Source organism: Bactrocera tryoni, chromosome 1 (genome assembly GCF_016617805.1).
Source record: "Bactrocera tryoni isolate S06 chromosome 1, CSIRO_BtryS06_freeze2, whole genome shotgun sequence".
Taxonomy (NCBI): domain Eukaryota; kingdom Metazoa; phylum Arthropoda; class Insecta; order Diptera; family Tephritidae; genus Bactrocera; species Bactrocera tryoni.
The window spans coordinates 44,890,809-44,905,211 of record NC_052499.1 but is presented as its reverse complement, the minus strand read 5'-3'; positions in this window follow the sequence as shown (position 1 = coordinate 44,905,211).

Below are 14,403 nucleotides of genomic sequence, written 5' to 3'. Positions count from 1 at the left end.
GTATTATGTGTTTGTGTTTGTAAGCAAGTTTATGCCACCAATTGATGCACCTCAATGTCAATGGCATCCGTCGCATAAAAGAAATAATAACAAAAACAACCACATTAGTGTGCGTAAATTCACTTTCATCTGTGAGGCAACATCTTCAACGGTAATTTCAGTTATTTCGGTTTTTATTGCACTTTTAATACATTTTTGTTTTTTATACCCTGAACAGGGTATATTAAGTTTGTCACGAAGTTTGTAACACCCAGAAGGAATCGTCGGAGACCCTATTAAGTATATATATAAATGATCAGTATGTCGAGCTGAGTCGATTTAGCCATGTCCATCTGTCTGTCCGTTTGTCCGTCTGTCTGTCTGTATCAATACGAACTAGTCCCTCAGTTTTTAAGATATCGTTTTGAAATTTTGCAAACGTCATTTTCTCTTCAAGAAGCTGCTCATTTGTCGGAATGGCCGATATTAGACCACTATAACATATAGCTGCCATACAAACTGAACGATCGGAATCAAATGCTTGTATGGAAAACTTTCACATTTGACAAGATATATTCACGAAATTTGGTATATATTATTTTCTAAAGCAAAAATGTAATCTCCGAAGAAATTGATCAGATCGGTTAACTATAACATATAGCTTCCATACAAACTGAACACATAGTTACTAACAGAAATGCACCTGTGAAGGGTATTTAGCTTCGGTGCAAACGAAGTTAACGTTTTTTCTTTTTTTTTTTTTGTTGAGTTGATTGTTTCTTGTTTGTAGGGTTAAGTATTATGGTCTTTACCGATTTCACTTCATTTTATTTACTTTTTCAAGCGTTTTGCAAGTGAAAATTGGTATTCACGTTTTCTCACTTTTAGCCTTATCTTATTATGCAATATTTGTAAATACGTCTGTCTGTAAACGAATACGCACGTAAGTACCCGTACGTCTTTTAATTGACTGTATGTCCACTTCACAGTTTCACAGTTTGTCAGTGTGTGTCATAGTCGAATGACTGGTTATTAATGCATCTCCACATTACTTATACATGTGTGCGCGAATGTGCATATGCCTGACCGGTTGCGAACATAACTGTCTTTTTTGCAGCTTCTGCCGGTTGCGTGCATTGTAAATGTGTTGATTTACCTCCTTATGCAATTTGTCATCTCCTTCATACAAACACATATGTGTATTGAATAAATGGATATCTACGGATAAAACTCTAAAGCCAATTTATATAGCCAAATAATTAGGAAACAAATGATTTAAAAACTAATATTTGTCCTTTAATTAAATCGTTATAAAAATTACGATGAAGAATGTCTTGAAGATTTTTTGACAATAATTTATTTTCTTCTTTATTTATTGCATACAAATTACCTCATTACAATATATGCTTTAAGTAAGCAAGATAAATTATCTGCCTTCTCAATAGTTCAAGCACATATTCACATCTGAACATAATTGTTGGTTCAGGCTTATGCAAAAGCATCTTCCTGCAAAACAAAAGACTTAAGAAACGAACTTGCTGTGTGATGACCACGGCGCCGCCTTGAAATGAAGATCAACAGGCTTCAAATGGATTTACATTAATTTTATTGAGCAACACAACAATGTCATTCATATGTATGTTTTGGTCTTTGGGTGTCTAAGCTAATTTAATTTAAATTTTTTTTCTACCATTTGAGTGCAGTAAAAATATCAAAGTTGAAGGCTGTGTAAAATATTTCGCATATGTTGCCTTGTAATTTTGATATCAGTTTTAGTTTCCATGAAACCAAGAAAATGGAAAAAGAAGTTTTCCTGTCGCTGAACAAGGAAACTAAATTTATTCATATTTTATAATATTTGTCTGAAATAGAATTTAAGTCCAACAAGTAAGGAAGGGCTAAGTTCGGGTGTCACCGAACGTTTTATACTCTCGCATGGTAAAGTGATAATCGAGATTTCATTATACGTCATTTACATATTTTTCAAATACCGTATTTTTGTAAAGTTTTATTCCGCTATTATCATTGGTTCCTAATGTATACATACATATACATATGTATGTCATACAGAGAAGGCATCAGATGGAATTCAAAATAGCGTTATATTGGAAGAAGGCGTGGTTGTGAACCGATTTCATCTATATTTCGTACATGTCATCAGGGTGTTAAAAAAATATTATGTACCGAATTTCATTGAAATCGGTAGAGTAGTTCCCGAGATATGGTTTTTGATCCATAAGTGGGCGAGGCCACGCCCACTTTCAATTTTTCAAAAAAGTTTGGGTGCAGCTTCCTTCTGCAATTTCTTCCGTAAAATTTAGTGTTTCTGACGTTTTTTGTTAGTCCGTTAACGCACTTTTAGTGATTTTCAACATAACCTTTGTATGGGAGGTGGGCGTGGTTAATATCCGATTTCTTCCATTTTTGAACTGTATATGGAAATGCCTGAAGAAAACAACTCTGTAGAGTTTGGTTGGCATAGCTATAGTAGTTTCCGAGATATGTACAAAAAACTTAGTAGGGGGCGGGGCCACACCCACTTTCCCAAAAAAATTACGTCCAAATAGGCCCCTCCCTAATGCGATCCTTTGTGCCAAATTTCACTTTAATATCTTTATTTATAGCTTAGTTATGACACTTTATAAGTTATCGGTTTCCGCCATTTTGTGGGCGTGGCAGTGGGCCGATTTTGCCCATCTTCGAACTTAACCTTTTTATGGAGCCAAGGAATACGTGTACCAAGTTTCATCATGATATCTCAATTTTTACTCAAGTTACAGCTTGCACGGACGGACGGACGGACGGACAGACGGACGGACAGACGGACGGACAGACAGACATCCGGATTTCGACTCTACTCGTCACCCTGATGACTTTGGTATATATAACCCTATATCTGACTCTTTTAGTTTTAGGACTTACAAACAACCGTTATGTGAACAAAACTATAATACTCTCCTTAGCAACATTGTTGCGAGAGTATAAAAATGGAGCTAATAAGAATCACCTTTTAACCTTTCTCTCTGTAGGCAAGGGTAGCCATAACACTTGCCAAGGAGTGCATTTGCATGCAAAATTTCTCTTTCCTCTAACTTCTTTTTTGAATTTTGTGGTGAAAATTCGCTCTGGTAGTTCGTTATGCAATATATTTTTCGTACTGGCATTCAAAAAAATTTAAAACGTCACTTTTCTTTTCTTTGTAAAATTAATTGGGAAAAATGTAAAAATATGGGCAATTCGTATTGCCATTATTTAAAACCATTGAAATAATTCATTTAATCGGTTTGGGAAACTAGCGTTTGCATAAGCTTTCCTTTAGGTGTCTTTTGTAGCAATCGTCATTTTCTTTTGTTTAGCAATGTAAATTCACACAATTTTAGTGCTTTTGATTAATCGTAGTAATTGGTTTTAATTTGAAGAGATGCAATTAATTTTTACTTGCTGAAGATTATTGGAATAAATATGAATCTCTTTAAGGAAGATTTGAAAAGCTAATAAAATCAATTTTGCCGTGCGAGATCAGTAACATAATTGAAGACAAAAATAATCACAAAAAAATTCTTGAATATAATTTTAACAGATTTAAACTGAGCTTATGACGTTAAATTGACAATAAAAGCGCAAATGATTGTTAACTTATGTATTTGTATTTATATCTTATATTGGAGATGTAAAAGATTCCATTATAGTAACCACATATGCATGACCAAACATTACAAAAATAAGTGGCAATTTTTCAAATACAGATCTTTTTTTTCTTCAATGGCTTAACTTTAGTTGCATATCGCCTATAAGCCTGACAGAAAAAATAGTATACCCCATTCATATAAGACTTAACTTTAACCCAACCTGTCGAAGAAAATAGGTTTGGTTCAATACGCTAAAATAAGCCAATTTTTCCGTATAATGTTAAAGCTAGTTGCATGCCTAGTAAATAGTTACGAAGAAATGAAATTGACGATCTACGAAAAGCGAAAGCGATTGTTCAAAGAGATATCGGAGTATATAAGAAAAAGCTCACACAAAAATTTCCACGTTCGAAATATTATCTAACAGTATTACTATTTAGAAATCTGAATATTTTTATTAAATACTAGCCGAACCCGCAGGCGTTGTCCTGCGTGAAATTACGTGTTTTGAAATGAAAAGAAAGTTGAATTTAAATTGTGTTAAAAATCATTTATTTAGATTTTTCTACATTTTTTTCAATGTAACGCAGCTTGATAAACAAAATTCTTTGGAACTCAAGGGAATACGTATAATCAAGCAATCTGGCCTTGTATTTGATAGCTGCGGCTCAATCAGTAGGGATCCATTACACATTTTCGGCGCATGAAGATAGCGAAACATAACAATGACGGATCCAACTTTGAGAATCAGATGATACGGCGGCATACCAAGCTTCTCCAAAAATTTTAGAAATTTTAGAAATTCGTAGATACGATAATTTTGCCAATGTTGGCATAAACATTCGTGATGAGTTTATCTTTCATTCGTGATGAGTTTATCTTTCATGTAAGTGCAATTGCAATTGCTGACAAGCGTTTCAAAAAGTTGCACACACCGTACCATTCACAAAACGCAATGACTCAAATGAAGTTGAACTGCGTACATTAATCAAAAATAATCGTCGTTTTCAAGAGAACACACCTGGATGTCCATCTACTACTTGGCGTTGTTTTCTGCGTAACCTTTTCCCATTTCTCGCAAACTAATCACTGACGCAAGTTGAGAAACAACTCATCAATGTCAATTTTATTGTTGGCGGCCCTTTTGTGCGAAACTCACATAAAGTTTTCACTCAATAATTTTAAACAATTCTTCTGAATATTCTGAAAATTCTTTTGAATAGCCGGAATAAAAAAGCAAGCCACCGAAACTGAATGATTCAAATAATTTACAAATCAAAATATTGAAAAACAAAACAAACAAAAATTAAAAAAAAAATTTTTATGGAAAAAAGATAATTTTTGGAAGTAACCAATTTTCTGATTTTTCCACATGAAAAGTATAAGGTATTTTTATTTCGAAACCTTCCGCGATCCACAACGAACAACCTCTGAAAACTTCATCAAGATTGGTGCAGCCGTTCCCTTAGCGTTACTAACAAGCAAACATTCATTCGTTTGTATGGGAAAGAGAAAAGGGCTGTTTTTAGGGGTTTTCCGGCAATTATTCGAATTTTTCTCTCCGTAAAAACCATCCTTGAAGCTCAACGAACATTTTAAAAAAAGAGTTGGCAAAATTGCTCCAGGCGTTGTGGAGTTATGCGCTAAGCAACACATTTTGCGATTCATTTTTATATACATATGTACATAAGTATAAGACAAAGGGTTTTTGCCTGGTAGCGATTTTAAAAATGAACATTTTCTGACTTTTTTTTACAAACCATCCTCATTGGATACTTTCAAATTGGTTCAGGCCATTTTTCATTTCATGCAACGGTTTAGTCAGCTATAGCGAACGGACAAAAAACCCAACTTATTTTTATACATACATATATAAAATTTAAAATATTTGCATTTCGTTGAAGCTTCGTCGAAGTCTTAAATTAGATAATTCACCCTCGTATTAATTTGGTCTCATTTTAAATGTAGACGTTGGAACCCAGTCAGTTTAGTCGACGACTGCGGGGCCACTTATTGATTCATCTTTATAAGGAACAAAAAAGACTTTTCGGCTTATCATAATACCGCAATATAAATAAATTATTCTAAATATATTTTTTTCGATGTGTTCGAATAAGTTATTCACTAAGTAATATGTAATTCCTTAGTGTAATTTAAACACGATTTTTTATGTAAAACATTTTACGAAACTCTACAAATTTAATATTTCAAAAATTTTTCGAATTGTTCAATGCTTTTCATCGACTAACGACTCTATTTCGAACACACAGGCTTTAAGAGGTCTTCCAGGATGCGATGCATCCTAAATACGGAATTTGCCAAATCAGTCAGCACGTCTTTTCCATACCATTACACACTTTTCTACCCTGCTTGAACAGCATTTGTCCCCTTCGATTCAGGCCTTCCGGAGCGTAGCGCATCTTCGACCACCTCTACACCAGAACGAAAACGTTGAAACCATCGTTGTGCGGTGGAAATGGTAACTGTATCGGGTCCATAAACTGCACAAATTTTATTGGCGGCTTGAGTTGCATTTTTGCCTTTATCGTAGTAGTACTGTAAAATATGCCATATTTTCTCTTTATTTTGCTCCATGTTTGCGACGCTATAACTCACGAACGACCTAAAAGAAACAACAATCAATCAAACACATGTTAGCGCGTGAAATGAGCTTTCCAAAAAGGTATAGCATGACCCAATACGACGAATAAAACTAGAACTATGCGCTTTCAGCGCCAACTAGCGATAATACCGCAAGACTTTTTTGACAACCAATTATAATCGAATAGATAAACAAGACAACATATTTAATGGAACCTTTATAAAAAACTCGGGGCTTTGGCAACTTCTAACTATACAAAGAATCGGAAAAGAGTTTATTTTGTTTCATTTTGGTGAATTGAATAAGAGTAATCTTCAGAAATAACTCTGAAAATTTAAACTAAGAACTTTCAAACGGATTCTCACTTTTTTCTTAAGCCGAATAACCAACGCAAAAAATTATAATTATTTTACCGGAACGATTAAGCAGAAGAAGGATTTTTGTACTCATCAATTTCATTTTGTTTTATTCCAATTGAAAAATTGAGTAATCCTTAATGAAAAGCAAAAGGGAAAAGTTCCTTTGCTTCATTCAGTTTATTTACTATTTTCTAGTACAAGCCTTTTAACAATTCCTTTTTCTTTGCAAAAATAAAACATGATAAAATAATCAACACACATTAAAACGAAAAGACATCATTTTCTTGTGCTAATATTTATTTTGGTTTTTTTTTCTGTTCAGCTTCGAAAATTATTTTGATATATAATTCACACTATTCAAAAAAAAGTTCAATATTTTATTTAAACAATGGAAGCAATTAAAAGAGCAACACGATAATGGCGGTAGTATTGTTGACATTTTCCCATAGACATGTAAAAGTTAATTGGCACAATTTTACTAGTAGTTTTTTGTATAATTGCTATTTAATTTGTTTGATTGGATTTTCCAGAAGATACTTTTGAGTTGAGTGCACCCGGTGGATAAAGCTGAGAATATACAGTACTTTAGTAGCTCTTTAGATTTAGCTCATTGAGTAAGTTTCAACAAAAACGCTCCGAAGACTTCTTATATCGAAAGAGACTTCTTGACCAAATGAATACCCGTTGCAAACTGAATGGGTCTTGACGAGGGCATCCCTGAAAATGCACGCGATAACCGCCAAACAGCCGTAAGCGCTTAGCAGAGGCTATGCTGCAGCGATGCAGCAGTCCAAGATCTGCAGCAAGATGAAAGAAGTAGGCGAGCGAAGAGCAACATTGTAAAGAAATGTTGCAAGAGCATGAGTAAGAGGAACAAATGTTGCAAAGTTTTGGTAAGATGTTACCGAAGCAAATGTTGCTAACAAATGTTTCTGAAGCAAATGTCCCTGAAACAAATGGTGAAACAAGTGTTGAAAAGCACAAGATGCCGGAGAGAATGCTGCTGTATACGAAGAGAAAACAAAGAGAGAAACACATTTCAGGCATTTCAGTCAGTCGTTTAGTTAAAGCAAAACCGTTGCTATGGTAACATCAACAAAGCAGGCTTAACTTGTCACGCCTTGATTGTTGTTGGTAGGCATTATCTCTAGAAATATTTTTTATGCGCTTTTGATGAAGATGCTTAAAAGAAAAAATATGCAGGTAGTACTAACAAAAATGTAATACTTATAAAGGAATACTTTCTTAAATAAAAGTTGATTTTACTGGTTAGGAATATTGTCTTCATTTCGCAGTATCTGCTGATCAGCCGGATCAAAAATAATGCAATTAGTCATTACTTTTCAGTGCCTCTAGGACTTAAATGCTATTTGTTTAAATTACTATATTTATTCGTAATCCCTAGTTTGACTTTTTTGTTAAAGTTAATGTGAACTTTTCTGGCTAAGCGAAGAAGATACCCAAAATACTTAAACGTCTATGTGTTATTGACTGGAATCCACAGCCTTAGCCTCTAAACCACTACCTCGTCATCATAAAAAAATGAAAAACTGCCTGCGTTTCGTCAAAGCTAAATAGGAAAACTTAAGCACTTAAGCACTATACCGCACTATTAGTACAATGTCTAAAGGTTACGACTCATTGTCAGCAAAAATGGAGGTATCACTCTTGCTTGTTTGTTTTGAACTTATTGAAAGATCACGTATAGAAAGTGGACAAAGTCTGCTCTATTTCACGGGACAGTAAGTATTACACAATTACTTACACAATTTTTTTCAATTGGTATTTCAGTAATGAGTAAAGCGTTTTTGTGATACGAAGTAAGAATCGGAAGGTTTTCAAAATTCAATATTTTTTATATTTCCAAAATGCATGCGTTTATGTGAACATTTTTACACAAAGTATCCGGTTAAAGGCTTAGACCTAAAGTTACACAAAGTGACCCTATTTCTATGGGTTATCTTAGAAATGTGAAGTGAATCGGACTTCGAGTTCCAGCTTCTGCTGGACGCTAACTTTCTAAGGATCCAATCCACTAAAGAAGTTCTCTTGGGGAACTTTTCTGAGCGAGCGCTACTAAACAAGGGCATTAAATTCGTTCAAATCATTCAAGTTTCTTGGATCTGATGTCATCACACCTGCACAACTTCAGCACACAGAAAAGTTGTCACGCAGCAGGTTGGATTCAATCTACGAGGATTAGGTGAAATTAAGCCATATCCTCAAGGCTTAGAGGTGGGTAAAGATGTTATTCATCTCGAAGGCCGAAAAGAACTCTCATGTTAATGCCAAGAATTTCGGGCCGTTCAGCCTCTTCTCGTTTTAGTTAAAGACTTTGAAAAGGCCTATAGAGCTGTATATCAGGGGCGATTTGCTAAGTTATTAGTTGCAAATATTGCTGTTAAGGAGATATTGGAAAACAGTGGAGACTCTCACCAAAAGTTGTTCTTTTTCTTTACGAAATCGTAGTTAAGCCAATTCTGTTCTATGATATATTATAGCTGAAATGAGCCGCTCTTATTGGCTTCAGCTGAGCATAACGTACAACACCAACGATGACACTGAATGCAATTCTACATATAGCACCCGTCGACATAGCCGGGAATTGCACTACCAGGTTACGAATACTAGTAGTTCTAAGCAAGGTTCACTTCGCTGCAATAAAAGGTGTCGTAACTAGACATTGACCAATTGGCACTCACGCGATGAGGCTATAGATTTTGAACGCGCAACTTGTCAAAGTTTCAGGGGGGAAGATGTGTTTTCACCTCATCCTCCCCCACATTAGACACCTAACCTTCACAAAGTACCGATATAAACAGTTAGATATTGCTTAAAACAATTGCATTCTTGAGACAAAATCTTTCAAGTGTATCTGCTTTTTTTGATGGTCGAGATTTCTTCGCTGTTTTCGATATAAGTTTTGGGGATCATCATATACGGTATTCGCTGGTTTGAAAAGTTATAATATCAGATATTCTTCCCATTATAATTATCGTTTTCATATACTATATTACTCTAAACCTGCATCGACTAATTCTAGGTTTTACAAATAAGAGTTAGAGGAACAAAACTACTATGCCTTATCCTACTTGTTTCGAGGGTATAAAAACATTCTGTTGCCTCTCATTTGAGCTTATGGACGCTTAAACTGTGTCAGCGCAAATTACATACGGTCTCTTGAGCCGAAGCAAAAAACAATGAACAATGAAATAGGAAAAGAAAATTTTTGACAAAAACGGGCATACAGACAAGCAAATGGAGCCGAAGACAAATGTCAAGAAGGTCATCCACGGCACATCACCGTGTCCACCCTGCCTCACAATTATCAACGGAAACAAGTTTTTACATTGGCAAATGTGTGCTTACTTGTCTCGTTTAACTTCATAAGTTGTTGTTGTGGTTTTGTGGTATATGGCACGTTGAGAGATAATGGACCTGCTGAAGAAGCGTAAGAAAAACGGCATATTACCGGTGCAACGGCTTTTCTAATTTACCCGTTAGCAATATATATTATGTATATATGTCGACTATTTTTATGAATGGAGGAAAGTGCAAATAATGTTTGGAATCTTTAAATAAACTTCTATCCGCAATAATGTGGAGAGAGTTTTCAACTTTTTCTATCGGTTTAATAACATTCAACACCAACTATGAAAAGAAAGACGGAGCTGCACATAACAGTATCCTATGAATCAGGTTTTCGTTTATATGGTATTCTCTTTAGAACCTAGAAAAATATGGCCTCTTTTCAAAAGTATTCAGTTAAGCTTGATAGGCCTCTGAGAATAGTATCAATGGCCTTAATAAATATACATATGTAATAAAATAATGTAACCGCCTGTACACGTGCACATCTGTATACATTCTTACCGAAAAATTATCCGAAAATTGTAAATAAAACGCAAATTATTTAATTTTTCACTAATATTTATTTTGCGTTTTCAAAATGATTCCCCACCAGATGTAATACATTAATGCCAGCAATTTTTCTAGTCTTCGAAACACTCTATCGACTTATGTAAGTGCTGCAGACAAACTGGTTGATAGATTGCGCTCATATTTGGCACAGTCCCACTTAGCAAAATACATTTTTGAAATATCATTTACCCAGAGAATTTAAACTACAATTTATATTTTTCACAATGTATATCACTAAAATGAAGGTAGATATCAATATCGGCATACGCCAGCAGCTGTACACTCTTATAAAAAATTGTACCTGCTCGATTAAGTTCTGCAGCTCGAATAATTTTCTCCAGCGGCAGATTGAAGAAGTCGCACGATAGGGAGTCGCTTTGTCTGAAACCTCGTTTGGTATCCAACGGCTCGGAGAGGTCCTTCCCGATCCTGACGGAGCTCTTCCTGTTACTCAACGTCAGTTTCCACAGCCGTATTAGTTTTGCGGGGATACCAAATTCAGACATCGCGGCATAAAGGCAGCTCCTTTTTCGTGCTGTTGAAGAGGCCCAAAGTCGTCTACAATGAGGCATGTCTTCCAAGATCTCTCGACCGTCTTGGAAGACTTTATACCATTCTTAGGCTTGGGTTTTTCAGGTCCTAAAGCCACTCATAAGGTCCAATGAGTTTGTTGACGGTGGGCTTTAATTTTTCACACAATACACTCAATAGAACCTTACATGCGTAGCACACTTAAATTCCAATCGTTGGACATGCCGTCGTCCGACTATATTTTACAAAGAAGCTGATGCTTCTGTAAGCCGCCGCATTTTTTCCGTAGAATTTTCGAGCATTACCCCTGTCGGCCAGCTTATCAAGGTCTTCGTACTTACGCATTTCGGCCTCTTTCTTTTTCTGTCTGCCAATGCGTCTCGCTTCACTCTTCAACTCTCGGTATCTATTCCATCCCGCACCTGTTGGCTCATCGTTTTTTGTTTGGCTCATCGTTTTCCTGGTCGACCCTAACGTTGCGAGGTAGGCAGCCTGTTTTCTCTCCGCTGCGACAAGGCACTCCTCGTCGTACCAGCTATTCTTTTGCACTTTCTGAAAACCAATGGTTTCGGTTGCAGCTGTACGTAAGGAGTTTAAATTGCCGCCTCACAGCTCCCTTATACAATCTCAACAGTTGGCTAAAACTCTGTTACACAGTCTGTTGTGATAACTGCATTCTCGATATCGAACCTATCCAAGCGTTTCAATATGCGTTTGTGCTGCACAGAGGTAAAACCGAATCTTGGCTGCAACAAGATAGTGATCCGAGTCGATGTTAGGACCTCGTTTTCTTGGACAGCTACAACTTACATAAGATGACAAGCTTATGACACAGATAGACATGAAGTGGTTTTGGATGAACTTTTGTAACAAACAATTTGAGGTGTATTCAAGGTGTGTTGAAATTAGAAAATAATGGCTTTACAAGCATAAAAAATTTGAAAAATGATATTTTGATTGACAGCAGTCGTGGCAAATAGTTAGATGACTAGTTAATGCAACGGACATGTGTACATAGATAAGTAAATACCTGCACGTTTATTTCATTCATAACTTTTATTTTGGAACAGTTGAAGTCTTTGGTACGCAAGTAATTTTTTATCACTTCCTTTTGTAGAGAGAAAGTGGGTAAGATTATAATAACCCCCCAGCACGGTAATATTTTTCACTAAGCTCTATGAAGTGAAAACAATGGAAGTTTGCTAAAATCAATGTGCCAATGGACGTGCTTAAACACAGTCATAAGCGGAATAGTTACGCATTAGCAGAGGAGTATATAGATAAACGAAAGAATATCATCTGTTATTTAATTTCATTTAACGGTTAAGATTCCATTACCATTTTAAAAGAACTATTCCAAAGATGATAGATAAATGGGAAATTAATAGCACATTTTTAATACATTCTCTTCGGGTTGTAAACAAATTGATTAATGAATGTGGAACAATTGCAATCACAATCGAAACTGTGTGTACTTACTAAGTGAATTGTTCAGAAGCTCAAGATAACAAGTGATCCAAATAGATGTACTTTTTCCATAGCCTTTTTCGAGTCGTGTCAAGCTAACAGATTATTTTTGTTCTTTCGGAATAATTCAATTAATCAGTCTATGAGATTAGTGTTTGCTTAAGATGTTCTTTTTGGTTTTGTACATATTAGCAGCAATATTAAACTACTTTTGATTACCCAGCCAGCTTAAGGACATTTTGGTGTGTTTGTGTTAATTTTGCTACCGATTTTAATTTAGTTTCAAGTTGCTGCTGACTGTCTCTTTGGAATTATGCCAAAGAATAAATGTTATTTTATGAATTTTTAAACTGACAGTTTTTTCATTAATTTATTTGGATTTTAATCTGCATACAATACCAGAACTCAAGTATCGTGAGCTTTTCAGTTACCAAAAATTAAGTAAAATTTTATTTGCAACATCCTCATGAAAATAATTGTAAAATAACTAATGCTATAATTTCACTTCAAATGCGCCAATCTAAAGCTGAATCTTGGCAGAGCTCTAGATGCGTTTGTAACCTTCGAAAAAGCTTTTTTCCATAAAATTTGTCAAAAAACAAAAGATGTAAAGATAACCTGGTATATTAACATATCTATCGATTATATACGAGTATAATGTGTTTGGCTGGTGTGGCAACAATTCCACGGCTTTTTTGCATTTTGTCATTAAATGCCAAAATACAAAACGATGAAAAGCGTGAAGTCTCCGTTGAATAATATCCTGCGAGGCACATAAATTAGAGATCACATTTCATGAAAAGTATTTCATAAAAACACAAAGTGCCTTAAATGCCAAAGTAGTAAATTTTTATGAGTTTTTCCACGCTTAGTTCCCTTTAATTTAATGGAAGCAAGAAAATAAAGATTTCGAAAATCATAAACTTATTTGGAATACTTGGTGTAATTCGCAGTGATACCCAGATTAGACGATAGATGCAGATGTTTGCTATTTTTTTCAAAAATTGTCAGAATGCAGTCGCACTATTAAATGGGAATGGGAATATTTGGTAATGTTCATGTTTCATTTTATTTCTGTGGGGTTTCACATCCATTGCATAACCATAAAGCAGGTCTACGCGCGAAATTTTCAAGTGACAACTTACGCAAATTCATCTCCTTACACAGTCAGTCGACCAAACTTGTTTGGCTCATCGTTTTCCGTTGCAAGATGGCACCTGCAACGACTGGTCATATCGCACGGCGCGCCAAAAAAAAGCAGCTAAAGGAAATAACTATACAACAGATATTTTGCCAAACTTACATATATATTTCTTGTTAACTTTCAGGTAGTAATATAATTATATAGCAGTCGCATTTCATTAAAAACAATCAATGAAAATATAAACTAACGAAGATACATTTTAAGACCACATAGCCAAGCCCAATTGAAGCGCGATTTCCTATTTGGCTACTTTAGGGAAAGCCGAGATGAAGAGCAGTTGTTGACAATAGCAAAACTAGCGAATAATTGTAGCCGATCACGCTTCTGTCATTCCACGCGTCGCAAAATGGGAAAACAAAACGAAAACGAAAATGACTAAAACGTTGTTGACGGCACACAAGCTGCCACATATATCGTACCTCACAGGACAGTGCTTTGACTTTTTTGCATGTGGCACGCTGAAACCGCCTTCTTGAACTCGGTAGGAGACACACTGAAGATGCCTACGAAATCGATACTTGGCGGTTGTCGAGGCTGTTTGCATTTATACGTTTCTCTTATGCACACAACTAACTATATCCGTTAGTAAACTTAATGTTTAGTGCTTTTAAGTATGATAGAAAGTGCAAACACTTGCAGAAAATCATAGAGATAATACACATATTGGCCGAAAATCGTTGTGTTTAGTATATGAGAGATTAAGAAGTAAGT